The sequence below is a fragment of the Salvelinus fontinalis genome, chromosome 22 (genome assembly GCF_029448725.1).
Source record: "Salvelinus fontinalis isolate EN_2023a chromosome 22, ASM2944872v1, whole genome shotgun sequence".
NCBI classification, from domain to species: domain Eukaryota; kingdom Metazoa; phylum Chordata; class Actinopteri; order Salmoniformes; family Salmonidae; genus Salvelinus; species Salvelinus fontinalis.
Window position 1 is genome coordinate 18,060,994 of NC_074686.1, and position 17,259 is coordinate 18,078,252.

Here is a 17,259-nt window from a genome sequence, read left to right on the forward strand (position 1 = left end):
AGAGTTCATTGACAAAAAAAGCTGAAACATTCTAAAGTTTTTAAAACTAGGCTTTCATTCTCTCCTAAATTCAATTAGCTTTTGGTTGGGGAAGCTAGTACTATCTAATCATGGATTGTTAACATACAGTAAATAATGTCATTATTTCAATTTCCACATCCTGAAAATAAATCCCTTTGCATTACACAGTTGTAAGACACTCAACACCCTAGAATGTGATGCATATCTGAGCCCATGTTGAGTGTGCATGTGTGAATTTGTTTTTGTATACTAAAACAAGGATTTTACAGACAAGTGCAGGTGTGCATGTGTCTCATTTTCTAAGTGTGGGTACATTCTTATGGCCACATTGGCATTGAACTTGGTTACACCCTGCATTGTGTGCGTGTCCTTTTCACTCCCATTATCTCCAATTCAACTTTCGACCCTATGTTCTCAATGGAGTGCCAATTAATCATCATCCAAATGGACCTGAATTACTGCCCTTAAACACTCTATTGTCAGGCTATCATCATTAAGAATAACTCTGTGTTAAACAGTTTGCCGTAGCTGATAAGTGTCTTATCATATTGACCACTGACGTCACAATCAGATATTTAAGACCAATCGAGCATTGCTACAGTGTTCATTGAAATAATTGAATGTAAAGTTTTAAATAGAATTTAGTGCCCACTATTGTAATGCTGTATGCTCATAGTAACAATGGGCAATGACTAACATAGAAAACAAAAACATAGAACGCCCAACCCAAATCACACTCTGATGTCAGCATCAGATCAGTCCAGTCAAATACTGTAGCTTACGAAGAAATGCTTTGTTTTAACTATCACTAGAAGTATGTGGACACCTGCTTGTCTAACACCTCATTCCAAAATCATGAGCATTAATATTGATCCCCCCCCCCCCCTTTGCCGCTATAACAGCCTCTCTTCTTCTAGGAAGGCTTTCCACTAGATGCTGGAACTTTGTTGTGGGGACTGATGTTAGGCGATTAGGCCTGGCTCACAGTCGGCATTCCAATTCATTTCAAACACGTTCGATGGGGTTGAGGTCATGGCTCTGTGCAGGCCAGTTAAGTTCATCCACACCAATCTCAATAAACCATTTTTGTATGGACCTTGCTTTGTGCATGGAGGCTTTGTCATGCTGAAACAGTAAAGAACCTTCCCCAAACTGTTGCCACAAAGTTGGAAGCACAGAATCGTCTGGAATGTCATTGTATGCTGCATTAAGATTTCCCTTCACTGGAAATAAGGGGCCTAGCCCGAACAATGAAAAACAGCCCCAGACCATTATTCCTTTCCTCCTCCACCAACCTTTACAGTCGGCACTATGCATCCGTGCTGGTAGTGTTATCCTTTCATCTGCCAAACCCAGATTCGTCCATTGGACTAATAGATGGTGAAGTGTGATTCATCACTCTAGGGAACACGATTCCACTGCTCCAGAGTCCAATGGCGAATAGCTTTACACCCCTACAGCCGACACTTGGCATTGCACATCGTGATCTTAGGCTTGTGTGTGGCTGCTTGGCCATGGAAACCCATTTCATGAAGCTCCCGACAAAATGTTATTGTGCAGACGTTGCTTCCAGAGTCAGTTTGGAACTAGAAAGTTAGTGTTGCTACCGAGGACAGACAACCTTTACGCGCTAAGCTCTTCAGCATTTGATTGTCCTGCTCTGGGAGCTGGTGTAGCCTACCACTTCGCGGCTTAGCCGTTGCTGCTCCTAGACGTTTCCACTTCAAAATAACAGCATTTACAGTTGACCAGGGCAGCTCTAGCTGTGCAGAAATTTGACAAACTGACTTGTTGGAAAGGCAGCATCCTCTTTCGGAGAAAGAGTGCCGAGCGGTGAAGTGGGCGCTGGACACTATCAAGTATTACCTGTTGGGTACCCACTTCACCCTGGTCACAGACCATGCTGTGACACAAACGATCGAGTCACCAGTTGGTTCTTTGTCTCTTCAACGCGGATTCCCTATCAAGAAGGGAGACGTATGTCGCACTGACGACAGCCCCCTCCCCGACAGAGCTTAGTGGGGGGTGGTGTGTGGCATACAGCAGCTCAGCCACCAGGAGGAGACGTGTCGATTTTCCCCATTGTGTATTGACCCTGTACTTTACAACTCATAATGCACAAACACAATGTGGATTTTTCACATGTTTTATTTGAGTTTTTTTCCTTTTTTAATGCAAGATAAAACAATACATGACACAATATTTAATAAAGCATTGAAATTATTATTTCATATTTAATTGTTATTAGAAAAGCAATATAAAGCACAAGTTTTCAGATCTCAGCCAAGTTTACTCATCATGCGAGCATAGTTAATTTATCAAAGTACTTCATCAAACCACGTCTATTACACCTGCATCCTACAGTGAGATGGATGGAGAGAGATATATAAGTTTCTTGCAGCATTGTGTCATTAATATATTACTCATATACCACACATGCTAAACAACCTGTCTGCTTACGAAATGCCAATGGTATTTGAATTGGCTCAAATGGATATGAATTTGGCAATTAAAAGGCATATCCTTCCTTTAAGGGTGTGGTCTGTAGATTACATAGACAGAGGTAAGCGGTTGAGTGAATTTTCATTAATGGGTCTATTTTGTACCCGCCCACATCCTATTTCTATGACTCATTACAGCCCCAACCAAATTTCATCTAAAACAAAGGACGCTTGGGATTGAATGCATTTTGAATGACTTCAGATCAGATGACTTGAAGCATGTACTTCACAACATGACCAAATGTATTTTATACACCTGTCAGCAACGGGTGCGGCCTGAAATAGCCAAATCCACTAATTTAAAGGTGTCCACATAATTTTGTATATATAGTGTATTTCTTAATTTAACTACTTTTAAGGTCTAAAAATACCAACTTTGATGTTGGCGTGAACTGTCATTTTAATGACAATACTTCAATGAAGAAAAGGTTCTTGATTCTCTGCATTGATTTACAGTAGAAGTCTCATTAAATTGTACATAACATGATGCAATACAAACTCAATACACAGAAATGCACATTTGTGGCCTGCTGGAGGTCATTTTGCAGGGCGCTGGCAGTGCACCTCCTTGCACAAAGGCGGAGGTAGCGGTCCTGCTGCTGGGTTGTTGCCCTCCTACGGCCTCCTCCACGTCTCCTGATGTACTGGCCTGTCTCCTGGTAGCGCCTCCATGCTCTGTACACTACGCTGACAGACACAGCAAACCTTTTTGCCACAGCTCGCATTGATGTGCCATCCTGGATGAACTGCACTACCTGAGCCACTTGTGTGGGTTGTAGACTCCGTCTCATGCTACCACTAGAGTGAGAGCACCGCCAGCATTCAAAAGTGACCAAAACATCAGCCAGGAAGCATAGGAACTGAGAAGTGGTCTGTGATCACCACCTGCAGAATCACTCCTTTTTTGGGGGTGTCTTGCTAATTGCCTATAATTTCCACATTTTGTCTATTCCATTTGCACAACAGCATGTGAAATTTATTGTCAATCAGTGTTGCTTCCTAAGTGGACAGTTTGATTTCACAGAAGTGTGATTGACTTGGAGTTACATTGTGTTGTTTAAGTGTTCCCTTTATTTTTTTGAGCAGTGTATATACAAATATTTTCCTTCAAGAATAAGATTTTTAGATTTCTAATGCTACTGTTCCAACTACAGAAAAATTACTTAAATAGATGTAATTTTGTCCATTAATTGAAATACAGTATAATTCTACTCATTCCTATGGAGTAGTGCTCCTTCCGGTGAGTGCAAATTTTGGTCGACCGGTGGCTTCAAAGTCTGTCAATGGCCAAAACATAGCATCAGCAATCCAGGTTTTATATACATCATTGCTGTAAACTCCCTATTAAAATATCTGACCAATTAAGGATCTCTTGATTTTCATATTTCATAAATATTTCATTTTTCAATTGAACAGTTGAAGATGATGAAAAGCAAAACTTCTGAGATATTTGTACAAACGAAAAGTCAGAATATAACAGACATATGTCACACCCTGACCTTAGAGAGCCTTTTTATGTCTCTATTTGGTTTGGTCAGGGTGTGATTTGGGGTGGGCATTCTATGTTTTTGTTTTCTATGATTCTGTATTTCTATGTTTTGGCAGGATATGGTTCTCAATCAGGGACAGTTGTCTATCGTTGTCCCTGATTGGGAACCATACTTAGGAAGCCCTTTTCCCTCCTTTCAGTGTGGATAGTTGTCTTTGTTTGGGGTACCATAGCTCTTGTAAGCTTCACGGTTGTTTCTTGTTTTGTTGGCGACATTTATTCAAATAAAATAAAATGTACACTCTCCTGTGGGCTCCTTCCGACGACAGCCATGACAGAACCTCCCACCATAAAAGGACCAAGCAGCGTGGTAAGGGGGACTCATGGACTTGGGAGGAAATCCTGGACGGTAAAGGACCCTGGAGGCAGGCTGGGGAATATCGTCGTCCCAAGGAGGAGTATGAGACAACCTGGGAGGAGGTAGAGAGGTGGTCGGTCGACCCAGGGTGAGTGCCAGAGCCCGCCTGGGTTTCAATTGAGCAGTGCGAAGAGGGATACCGGAGAATGGAGTCGGCGAGACGTACACGGTTAGCGAGGAAGCCCGAGAGGCAGCCCCCCCCAAAAAAATTGGGGGGTCACACGGGGAGTTTGGCTGAGTCAGGTTGGAGACCTGAGCCAACTCCCCGTGGTGAGTGTCGTACTGGTCAGGCACCGTGTTATGCGGTGGAGCGCACTGTGTCTCCAGTGCGCGTTCACAGCCCGGTGCGTTATATCCCAGCTCTCCGCATCTACCGGGCTAGGGTGAGCATCCAGCCAGAACGGGTTGTAAGCTCGAGACCTTCAGTGTGCCTCCACGGCCCAGTGTATCAGGTGCCTCTGCCAAGGACAAAGCCTCCTGTATGTCTCCCCAGCCTGGTGAGTCCTGTGCCTGCTCCCAGAGCCAGGCCTCCTGTGTGTCTTTCCACTCCAGTGATGATCCATGGCAAGAAGCCTCCAGTGATAATCCATGGCACGAAGCCTCCAGTGATGATCCATGGCAAGAAGCCAGTTATGATCCATGGCACGAAGCCTCCAGTGATGATCCATGGCACGAAGCCTCCAGTGATGATCCATGGCACGAAGCCTCCAGTGATGATCCATGGCAAGAAGCCTCCAGTGATGATCCATGGCACGAAGCCTCCAGTGATGATCCATGGCGCAAAGCCTCAAGTAATGATCCATGACAAGAAGCCTCCAGTGATGATCCATGGCAAGAAGCCTCCAGTGATGATCCACGGCACGAAGCCTCCAGTGAGGAGTCACGGCACGAAGCCTCCACGACGGCCTCCAGTCCGGGGTCTCCAGTCCGGAGTCTCCAGCGACGGTCCCCAGTCCGGAGTCTCCAGCGATGGTCCCCATTCCGGAGCCTCCAGCGATGGTCTCCAGTCCGGAGCCCCCAGCGACGGTCCCCAGTCCAGGGCCCGCAATGACGGTTCCCAGTCCGGGGCCCGCAACGAGGGTCTCCAGTCCGGAGCCCCCAGCGATGCTCTCCAGTCCGGGGCCCGCAACGAAGGTGCCCAGTCCGGGGCCCGCCGCGACGAGGGTCCTCTGTTCGGGGTCGGCAACGAGGGTCCCCGCACCAGAGGTGCCACCAAAGTGGGGTGAGCCAGTGGTGGAGCGGGGTCTGCGTCCCGCACCTGAGCCGCCACAGCGGATAGATTCCCACCCAGACCCTCCCCTATATGTTCAGGTTTTTGCGGCCGGAGTTTGCACGTTTGGGGGGGGGGGGGGGGGGTACTGTCACGCCATGACCTTAGAGAGCCTTTTTATGTCTCTATTTGGTTTGGTTAGGGTGTGATTTTGGTTGGGCATTCTATGTTTTTGTTTTCTATGATTTTGTATTTCTATGTTTTTGCCGGGTATGGTTCTCAATCAGGGACAGCTGTCAGCTGTTGTCTCTGATTGGGAACCATACTTAGGTATCCCTTTTCCCTCCTTTCAGTGTGGGAAGTTAACTTTGTTTGTGGCACATATAACCTTACGCTTCATGGTTGTTTTTGTATTGTTTATTGTTTTTGTCGGCGTCATCCTAATAAAAATATGTACGCTCACCACGCTGTCTTCCTTCAACGACGGCCGTGACAACATAAATTATATATCAGTTTGATGCTGATTGTGTTCAAAACAGGGTCAAAGATGATGACATCAGATACAGTACAAAAATACTATCAAGGTTGTCCAATATTTATGCGCAAACATTGTGTAATAAATACACACATGAAACCATTACTTCCGATCATTTTCATCCTTGATATATAACATACTAAATTCCTGACAAACTGTACAGTATCTGCAGAGGCTGTGACTTGGTTTTGCTTGTAGCTCATCTTTGTCCGATCTTGCTTGCCTGGAAAAATAAACAAAGATGATCAGATAAATTAACGTACATGTTTCATGTGGGTTTGTCTTTCTTTAGGTCCTGTGGGCTTGACCAGCCCTATACATAAAGATCCTCACCCATAGTATGGAACTACAGTTGATTTTCCCAAAAGTGAAGTAGCTTGTTCATGCCAATGTTACATATTCTGTTTGAACCTATTTACTGGTAATTTAGACTGAAAATGTACAGGTGATTCAAACCACACACACACACACACACACACACACACACACACACACACACACACACACACACACACACACACACACACACACACACACACACACACACACACACACACACACACACACACACACACACACACACACACACACACAACCAACCAACCACACGGTGGACAATCATGTTAATTTGCCATTCGTCAAAAAGAATGCCTCATTTTGATTGAGCCTCAAATGGGAACAGATTGCTCAATGAATTACCCACAATTTGAAGTGGGGAAAGGCAGCATTGTATAGGCCTCTTCCCATACAATATTGAGCCATTATATTTGAGGCTATTATCAATGTGATTTAAATGCACTGGGCAGGGCCACTAGAATGCAGGTGCCACCTTTACTACCAAAGTAAATACAGTGGTATCAATCACCATAAAAACAATGTGCCGGGTGCCATTCCCAGGAAGTATGCCATATATTTTTATTTTATTTTATTTAACCTTTATTTAACCAGGTAAGCTAGTTGAGAACAAGTTCTCATTTACAACTGCGACCTGGCCAAGATAAAGCAAAGCAGTGCGACACAAACAACAACACAGAGTTACACATGGAATAAACAAGCGTAAAGTCAATAACACAATAGAAAAAAAGAAAGTCTATATACAGTTTGTGCAAATGGCGTTAGGAGGTAAGGCAATAAATAGGCCATAGTAGCAAAGTAATTACAATTTAGCAGATTAACACTAGAATGATAGATGAGCTGATGATGATGTGCAAGCAGTGATACTGGTGTGCAAAAGAGCAGAAAAGTAAATAAAAACAATATGGGGATGAGGTAGGTAGATTGGGTGAGCTATTTACAGATGGACTATGTACAGCTGCAGCGATTGGTTAGCTGCTCAGATAGCTACAAGATAGCTATATAAGCTTTCATACGAGTGAATCAATGAAAGACTGTAGGGCATTGCTGTGAATGGGCAAGCTTGGTATTGATCCAATATAATCTGATATCAAATAGGAAAGACAAACTGTTTTAAATGGACATAACTGTAAAGAACCTCTCTGCCCATTGCAGGCCTACCGGATGTCAAGAAAACTAAACTACAGGTTGCAACTTAGATTGAATGTGTTCCAGTATTCCATCACTCTGCACATTGACACTCGACACAATGAAACCATATCTTTTTCATTCTTAACCTCAAATATATCTTAGCCATGATTGTGCTGCAATGATTCAAATGACAAACTTAACCACCGCATCGATTGATAGCCTTTGTGTTGAAAACTATGATAGTGTTTGCTATCACTGATCCATTTCTGTAAAAGATAAGATTCATGTTAAATGTTAAAGATGATACAGTATAATAACATATCCCCACCCATAACCAGGTGGAGGTGGGCATTAAACACGTCTTGTAAACCAGAAGATCACAGCCATTTTCTGTGTTTTATTTTGTTTCAAAGGTTGATATGGCTGTTTAAAACACTACCACAACCCACCAAAACGTAACCTTAAGGTTCTTGCGACATTGACACTAACCTACTGCAATGCTCTACTTTCTGGCTACCCGGATAAAGCACTAAATAAACTTCAGTTAGTGCTAAACACAGCTGGTAGAATCTTGACTAGAACCCCAAAAAATGTGATCATATTACTCCAGTTCTAGCCTCTACACTGGCTTCCTGTTAAGTCTAGCTTTTCCATCTACGTAACATTGCAAAAATCAGAAACTTTCTGTCCAAAAATTATGCAGAAAAATGAATCCATGCTTTTGTTACTTCTAGGTTAGACTACTGCAATGCTCTACTTTCCGGCTACCCGGATAAAGCATTAAATAAACTTCAGTTAGTGCTAAATACGGCTGCTAGAATCCTGACTAGAACCAAAAAATGTGATCATATTACTCCAGTACTAAGCTCCCTACACTGGCTTCCTTTTAAGGCAAGGGCTGATTTCAAGGTTTTACTGCTGACCTACAAAGCATTACATGGGCTTGCTCGTACCTATCTTTACGATTTGGTCCTGCCGTACATACCTACATGTACGCTACGGTAACAAGACGCAGGCCTCCTTACTGTCCCTAGAATTTCTAAGCAAACAGCTGGAGGCAAGGTTTTCTCCTATAGAGCTCCATTTTTATGGAATGGTCTGCCTATTCATGTGAGAGACGCAGACTCGGTCTCGACCATTAAGTCTTTATCTCTTCAGTAGGTCCTATGATTGACTGTAGTCTGGCCCAGGAGTGTGAAGGTCAACGGAAAGGAACTGGAGCAACGAACCGCCCTCGATATTTCTGCCTGGCCGGTTCCCCTCTCTCCACTGGGATTCTCTGCCTCTAACCCTATTACAGGGGCTGAGTCACTGGCTTACTGGTGCTCTTCCATACCGCCCCTAGGAGGGGTGCGTCACTAGAGTGGGTTGAGTCACTGATGTGGTCTTCCTGGGTTGGCGCCCCCCCTTGGGTTCGTGCCATGGCGGAGATCTTCGTGGGCTATACTCGGCCTTGTCCCAGAAAACAGTAAGTTGATGTTGAAGGTATCCCTCTAGTGGTGTGGGGGCTGTACTTTGGCAAAGTGGGTGGGGTTATATCCTGCTTGTTTGGCTCTGTCCATGGGTATCGGCAGACAGGGCCATAGTGTCTCCAGACCCCTCCTGTCTCAGCCTCAAGTATTTATAATAGTTTATGTGTCGGGGGGCTAGGGTCAGTCTGTTATATCTGGAGAATTTCTCCTGTCTTATCCGGTGTCCTGTGTTATATAGTTTAAACGAGGAAAGTCAACTAGAATTGGAATGGAATTACTGTGTAGTCAATGGATTACACGGTTCTGAGTGAGGGTGTTTTGCAGGAAAAGTACAAGGTTTTCTCAAAACCATCTCATTACAATCACACTAGTAGCACGTCCGGCAGGAAGAGCTCAAGTGAACATAACTGAGTGTTCGTGTAAAGCTTAGTGGGATTACGGCCTGAAAGACTAATTTATTCTGTAGACTGTTGACTTTCCCGATTGTGTTTGTGACCGTGTACTTTCGAACTCATAATGTACAAACGCAATGTGGATTTGCTGTTCAGGGTTGTAAAGGAGGATTTTCACAGGCATCTGTATATTTATCCTTCTTATTCCGGATATTTACATACATTGGTGGTAGCAACTTGGTTTGAATCTGGTTTTGAACGAATTAATACATAAACTCATCAAAAAAAGAAACGTCCTTTCACTGTCAACTGTGTTTATTTTCAGCAAAATTAATGTGTAAATATTGGTGAGACATAAACTGAACAAGTTCCACAGACATGTGACTAACAGAAATTGAATAATGTGTCCCTGAACAAAGGGAATTTCAGAATCAAAAGTAACAGTCAATATCTGGTGTGGCCACCAGATGCATTAGGTACTGCAGTGCATCTCCTCCTCATGGACTGCACCAGATTTGCCAGTTCTTGCTGTGAGATGTTACCCCACTCTTCCACCAAGGCACCTGCAAGATCCCAGACATTTCTGGGGGGAATGGCCCTAGCCCTCACGCTCCGATCCAACAGGTCCCAGAACTGCTCAATGGGATTGAGATCCGGGCTCTTCGCTGGCCATGGCAAAACACTGACATTCCTGTCTTGCAGGAAATCATGCACAGAACGAGCAATATGGCTGGTGGCATTGTCATGCTGGAGGGTCATGTCAGGATGAGCCTGCAGGAAGGGTACCACATGAGGGAGTAGGATGTCTTCCCTGTAACGCACAGCTTTAAAATTGCCTGCAATGACAACAAGCTCAGTCCAATGATGCTGTGACACACCGCCCCAGACCATGACAGACCCTCCACCTCCAAATTTATCCCGCTCCAGAGTACAGGCCTCGGTGTAACGCTCATTCCTTCGATGATAAATGCAAATCTGACCATCACCCCTGGTGGGACAAAATCGCGACTCGTCAGTGAAGAGCATTTTTTGCCAGTCCTGTCTGGTCCAGCGACGGTGGGTTTGTGCCCATAGGTGATGTTGTTGCCGGTGATGTCTGGTGAGGACCCGCCTTACAACAGGCCTACAAGCAATTAGTCCAGGCTCTCTCAGCCCATTGCAGACAGTCTGAGCACTGATGGAGAAATTGTGCGTTCCTGGTGTAACTCGAGCAGTTGTTGTTGCCATCCTGTACCTGTCCCACAGGTGTGATGTTCGGATGTACCGATCCTGTGCAGGTGTTGTTACACGTGGTCTTCCCCTGCGAAGACGATCAGCTGTCCGTCCTGTCTCCCTGTAGTGCTGTCTTAGGCGTCCCACAGTACAGACATTGCAATTTATTGCCCTGGCCACATCTGCAGTCCTCATGCCTCCTTGCAGCATTCCTAATGCAGCATGCCTAAGGCACGTTCACACAGATGAGCAGGGACCCTGGGCACCTTTCTTTTGCTGTTTTTCAGAGTCCGTAGAAAGGCCTCTTTAGTGTCCTAAGTTTTCATAACTGTGACCTTCATTGCCTACCGTCTGTAAGCTGTTAGTGTCTTAACGACCGTTCCACAGCTGCATGGTCATTAATTGTTCATGGTTCATTGAACAAGATTGGGAAACAATGTTTAAACCCTTTACAATTAAGATCTGTGAAGTTATTTGGATCTTTACGAATTATCTTTGAAAGACAGGGTCCTGAAATAGGGGCGTTTCTTTTTTTGCTGAGTTTATGTGGTCTTCATATATTTATTGGAGTTTTTTCCTTTTTTTAATGCAAGATAAAACAAAACATGCCACAATATTTAATAAGCCGTTTATATAATTTAATATTTAATAATTATTTTAAAAAACAATTATTTTACATTTACATTTAAGTAATTTAGCAGACGCTCTTATCCAGAGCGACTTACAAATTGGTGCATTCACCTTATGATATCCGATATGAGGTTAAGACCCAGATGCAGACCATGTCGAATAAACAATAGTTCAACAGGGGCAAGCAATAGACAGGTCAAGGCAGGCATGGGGTCAGAAAACCAGAGGTGGGGCAATGGTACCGAATGATTGGCAGGCTCTCAGGGTAAGGCGGATGTCGGAGGTCGGTAATCCAGAGGGTGAAAAGGTACAGGTCGGCAGGCAGGCTCAGGGTCAGGGATAGGCAGAGTGGTCAAGCAGGCGAGCTCGAAGTCAGGACAGGCAAGGGTCAAAACCCGGGAGGGTGAGAAAAGAGACTGGAAAAAGCAGGAGCTGAGACACAAAACGTTGGTTGAACAAACAAGACAATAACAAAACTTACAGGTGACCGGGGCAGCTCTAGCAGGGAAGAAATTTGACAAACTGACTTGCCACGTTGAAAGGCATTGAGCTCTTCAGTAAGGACATTCTATTGCCAATGTTTGACTATGGAGATTCCGTGGATGTGAGGTTGATTTTACACACCAGTCAGTAATGGGTGAGGCTGGAATAGCAGAATCCACTCATTTATAGAGGTGTCCACATACTTTTGTATATATAGTATATTTCTTAATTAAACTACTTTTAATGTCTAATACCAACTTTGATGTTGGAGTGAACTGTCACTTTAATGAGGATACTTCCATGAAGAAGAGGTTCTTGATTCTCAACATTTATTTACAAGTCTTCAATTACATTGTACATAAAATTATGTGATACAAACTCAAAACTCAGAAATGTACTCCTATTTACATGTGTAATGCTCAAGTCCCAAATCCTAACTTGAGATCTGTGCGTGTAACTGGAGTTTTTGAAAATCTTCCATTGACATCAATGGACACTCAAGTCAAGTTAAGATTCAGACCTCCATCTATTTCCATTTCGCAAGATGTCACATTATTACTGCACATGTTGTTAGACAATGATTTATATATACACTAGACTACTATTTTGGGGGGCTCTATTGAAGCCACCATGCCTCCATCTTGGCACTCCCTCACCATCATTTCATTTTATTTTGGAAACTATAGAAATTATTTTTTTTATTTCTAAATTTGTTTATGCCACATGTATTCTATTCTATTGCCCACTTTTACATTGTATTATGTGAGCTAAACATGCAAAAAATATATCTATAAAAACGTTTCCTTACAGTATAGTTTTTTTGAGATGACTGTTACTGTCCCAACAATAAACAAATATTTAAATACATGTCATTTTGTCATTGAAACATTTAATTGAAATACTCTAGAATTCAATGTACTCTTGTGAAGGACTGCTCCTACTGTGCCAAAATGGCCGACCGGTGTCTTCAAAGCCTGTCAATGACCAATACATACCATTAGCAATCCAGGGCTTATATACATCATTACTGTAAACTCCCGATTCAAATATCTGACCAATTAAGGAACTCTTTGATTCTCATATTTGATTTAACATTCATCTTTAGCATTATACAATTGAGCAGTTGAACATGATGCAAAGCAAAACATCTGAGATATTTGTGCCAATGAAAAGTCAGAATATAACAGACTGAAAAAATATATCAGCTTGACGCTGGTTGTGTTCATTACAGGGTTGTAACGGTTTTCCTCCTCCTCTTCATCCGATGAGGAGAAGCAGGGATTGAACCAAAATGCAGCGGCGTTTGAAGACATAATTTATTAAAGAATAACACGAAAACACGAACTTGACTAATAAACTAAGAAAACAACAAACGGTGTAGACAGACCTGAACGACGGACTCACATAACACGAATAACGCACGAACAGGGAAAATAGCCTACACATAAATTAACGATGAACAAACAAACCGAAAACAGTCCCGTATGGTGCGACAAACACTGACACAGGAGACAACCACCCACAACGAACACTGTGAGACAACCTACCTAAATATGACTCTTAATTAGAGGAACGCCAAACACCTGCCTCTAATTAAGAGCCATACCAGGCAACCCATAAACCAACATAGAAACAGAAAACATAGAATGCCCACCCAAACTCACGTCCTGACCAACTAACACATACAACAAACTAACAGAAATAGGTCAGGAACGTGACAAGGGTCAAATATGATGCCATCAAATACAGTACAAAATACTAGCAAGGTTGCCCAATATTTATGCACAAAATTTGTGGAATAAATACAAACATACGAAATCATTCATTCCGATCATTTTCATCCAATATAACATGCTAAATTCCTGATAAACTATACAGTATCTACAGCGGTTGTGGCATGGTTTTGCTTGTAGCTCATCTTTGTCAGATCTTGTTCTGCAGACAAGAGTTTGCCTGGAAAAATAAATAAAGATGATCAGTTAAATAAATATACATTTACTAAAGATGATCATTAATATCTATCATATCAGATAGATTCTTAATCAAGCATGTTAATATGTTTCCTGTGGGTGTGTCTTGTTTTAGGTCCTGTGGGCTTGACCAGCCCTATACATAAAGATCCTTTCCCAATAGTGAAATTGCTTGTTCATGCCAATATTACGTATTCTGTTTGAACCCTGGTCATATAGACTGAAAATTACAAGTGAATCAAACCACACACACACACACACACACACACACAAGCCTGTTTCTTTGCCATTCGTCAAAAATAATGACTCATTTTGATTGAGCCTCAAATGGGAACAGATCGCTCAATGAATTACCCACTATCTGAAGTGGGGAGAGGCAGCATTGTATAGGTGTCTTCCCATACAATATTGAGCCATTACATTTGAGGCTTTTATCAATATGATTTAATTGCACTGGGCAGGGCCACTAGAATGCAGGTGCCACCTTTACTACCAAAGTAAATACAGTGGTATCAATCACCATAAAAACAATGTGCCGGGTGCCATTACCAGGAAGTATCCCCTATACGCCTTTGTAAGAGTGACATACAGTGGTATTAAGAATCAATGAAAGAGCTTTGCTGTGAATGGGCATGCTGGGTATTGATCCAATAGAATCTGATAATAAATAGCTAAGACAAACTGTTTTAAATGTTTTTAACTGGAAAAATCCTCTCTGCCCAAAGCAGGCCGTTTGGATGTCAAGAAATCTAAACTACAGATTGCGAATTAGAATGAATGTGTTCCATCATTCCATCACTGTGCACATTGACACTAAACACAATGAAGCCATATCTATTTCATTCTTAACCTCAAATATGTCTTAGCCATGATTGTGCCGCAAATGATTTGCATAAATTCATGCAATGTGATTACCTGACTGTTTCCTTTAACTCATTCCGCTGTGTTGTGTAGTTTGAAAAGTTTGATGTATGTTTGTTCTCTGCTTGTATGTAATCTGCTGCAAACTAATTAAACCTCTGTACAGTGCCAGGACATTTTTAATAATCAAAAAATCAGTCGAAAGCTGTCTGTTTATATATAATTCTTGCATTTTGACAAAAATAATTGTAAAAGTCATTGTAGAACAGCATTATGTAGTTGAATTGATATGTATTACTAACAATAGCTATATGTTATTTCTATGTCACAGGTCAAGGATATTTTAAGCCTTATTTTAGAGTGACATAACATTCACAACAAATCCAGAACGGTCTTATATTGTGGGTCTGTTAAAACCACCAATCAGGAGCTGTGTTGGGTTTAGGTACCTGTTGGTATGTGACCTCCACATCTTCTGCTCAGGGGTTCACTATGTACATGCCTGTTCTTTTCTTCTTTTGTGGGTCATCCTGTTGAGAGATGTAACTCAGTATCAGACAGAAGCATTCATTTCAGAGATTCCCATTTAAACACCCCTTCCTATAATGTCTACTGTCAGATCATCCCAGCCACACTAAACATATGCAAAAATGGTATAGCCAAATTTCATTGCTAATCCAATATACTTAACACTCACAGTAATAAAATATTTGGCTTAAAGTGTTTCCCTCTGGCTTTTTAGTTTGCAGCTGTTGCATTGATGTGGTTTTGTACCCAGCCACATTGATTTCCCCACTATATGGTTCTTTCCATCTGTGGCTAATGCAGATAACCACAGCTTTTGACAAAAAGTTGCGCTGGAGTTAACAAACTTTACTCAGAGATAGGAAGGCCAAAGCCAAAAGGAAGGCCTCGGAGATGAAAGAGGAAGCTGGATGATCAAAATCAAAATCAATATTGTTCCTATTCTTATGTTATTGCTCAAGATACGTATTATCAAAAGTACTGAGGGGGCCAGGTACATTTAATGCAGTTGTATTGTATTACACTAAATATTGTATTAGTAATATTAGCAGCTATAATATTCAACATTTCCAGAGCCAATGCCAGAAAAAGGTTATGTTGAGTTAGACCACTAAAAATTAATGATCAGATGATCAGACTTCATGTTTAGAGGTATTCTTACAATAGTCTCAAAGGTCTTGCCATTGGGTTGCTCCTGTACAGGGGCTTGGGGGACATATGTGGGGAAAGAGTCCATGTTGGGGGTGCTCTTTTTTTCATGAGCGTACGGATCATCTGACCTTTTACAGCACCAGCGCACCACCTGTTGAGAGAGTAACACGTAAAAAAGCTATCAGACAGTAAGGAAAACTGTTCCCGTTCAAGTGTCACAAAATATATATTTTTAGAATGGACACAAACTACCATGCAGGTTACTCACCATCATGATGAAGATGATAATGAGGAGCAGCAGGATGACAGCGGCTAACACCAGCAGAGCAATGGCCCATCCCGGTACCCAGTCACTGAACCCACCACCAACACCCCTGTTTGCTGTGTTTGCAGTTGTGCTAGATTTAGTTGTGGTGCTTGACTGAGGCCTGGTGGAAGGCTTCAGGGGATGGTTGGTTAATTTGCCGGATGGGGAAATGGTTGGTCTCTTACTGTTTTTTGCTGGGTCCACCGTCCCAGGTGAAGGACTGGCACCATGACTTGTGTTTCCTCCTGAACCACCAGTTGTCATTGAAGATGACATATTTGTAGGACTGGATGTTCTGAGTACACTATTGTTTCTCTTTCCACTGCCTATAGTGGAAGAGAAGGTTACTACGCCAATTGGATCTTGTGTGGTTTTGTCAAAAGAGGGATCTTTTGTAGTTATAGTTGAAGCCAATGGGGTGGTTGTTGTTGGAATTTTCATAGTTGTAGCTGGAGCCAATGGGGCGGAAGTTGTTGGAAATGTCTTTGTTGTATTAGAAGCCAATGGGGTGGAAGTTTCTGGAAATTTTGTTGTTGTATTTGAAGCCAATGGGGTTATTGGAATTTTGGTAGTTATAGCTGGAGCCAGTGGGGTTGAAGTTGTTGGAATTTTCATAGTTGTATTTGTAGCCAACAGGGTGGTTCTGGTTGCAATTGTCGCAGTTATATTTGGAGCCAATGAGGTGGAAGTTGTAGGAATTTTCATAGTTGTATTTGGAGCCAATGGGGTGGAAGTTGTAGGAATTTTCATAGTTGTATTTGGAGCCAATGGGGTGGAAGTTGCTGGAATTTTTATAGTTGTATTTGTAGCCAACAGGGTGGTTCTGGGTGCAATTGTCACAGTTATATTTGGAGCCAATGAGGTGGAAGTTGTAGGAATTTTCATAGTTGTATTTGGAGCCAATGGGGTTGACGTTGTTGGAATTTTCATAGTTGTATTTGTAGCCAACAGGGTGGTTCTGGTTGCAATTGTCGCAGTTATATTTGGAGCCAATGAGGTGGAAGTTGTAGGAATTTTCATAGTTGTATTTGGAGCCAATGGGGTTGACGTTGTTGGAATTTTCATATTTGTATTTGTAGCCAACAGGGTGGTTCTGG

General features: G+C 42.5%; 1 long non-coding RNA gene across 1 annotated transcript; it reads right to left on the reverse strand.

The window, feature by feature from the left end:
* Nucleotides 1–12,251: 12,251 nt before the first annotated feature.
* Nucleotides 12,252–15,999, reverse strand: LOC129819968 (uncharacterized). The gene is made up of 3 exons (XR_008754136.1): nucleotides 15,866–15,999; nucleotides 15,129–15,209; nucleotides 12,252–13,801 (listed from the first exon to the last, which is right to left on the reverse strand). It is a non-coding gene; the product is annotated as an uncharacterized LOC129819968 (long non-coding RNA).
* Between the last annotated feature and the right edge of the window lie 1,260 nt (nucleotides 16,000–17,259).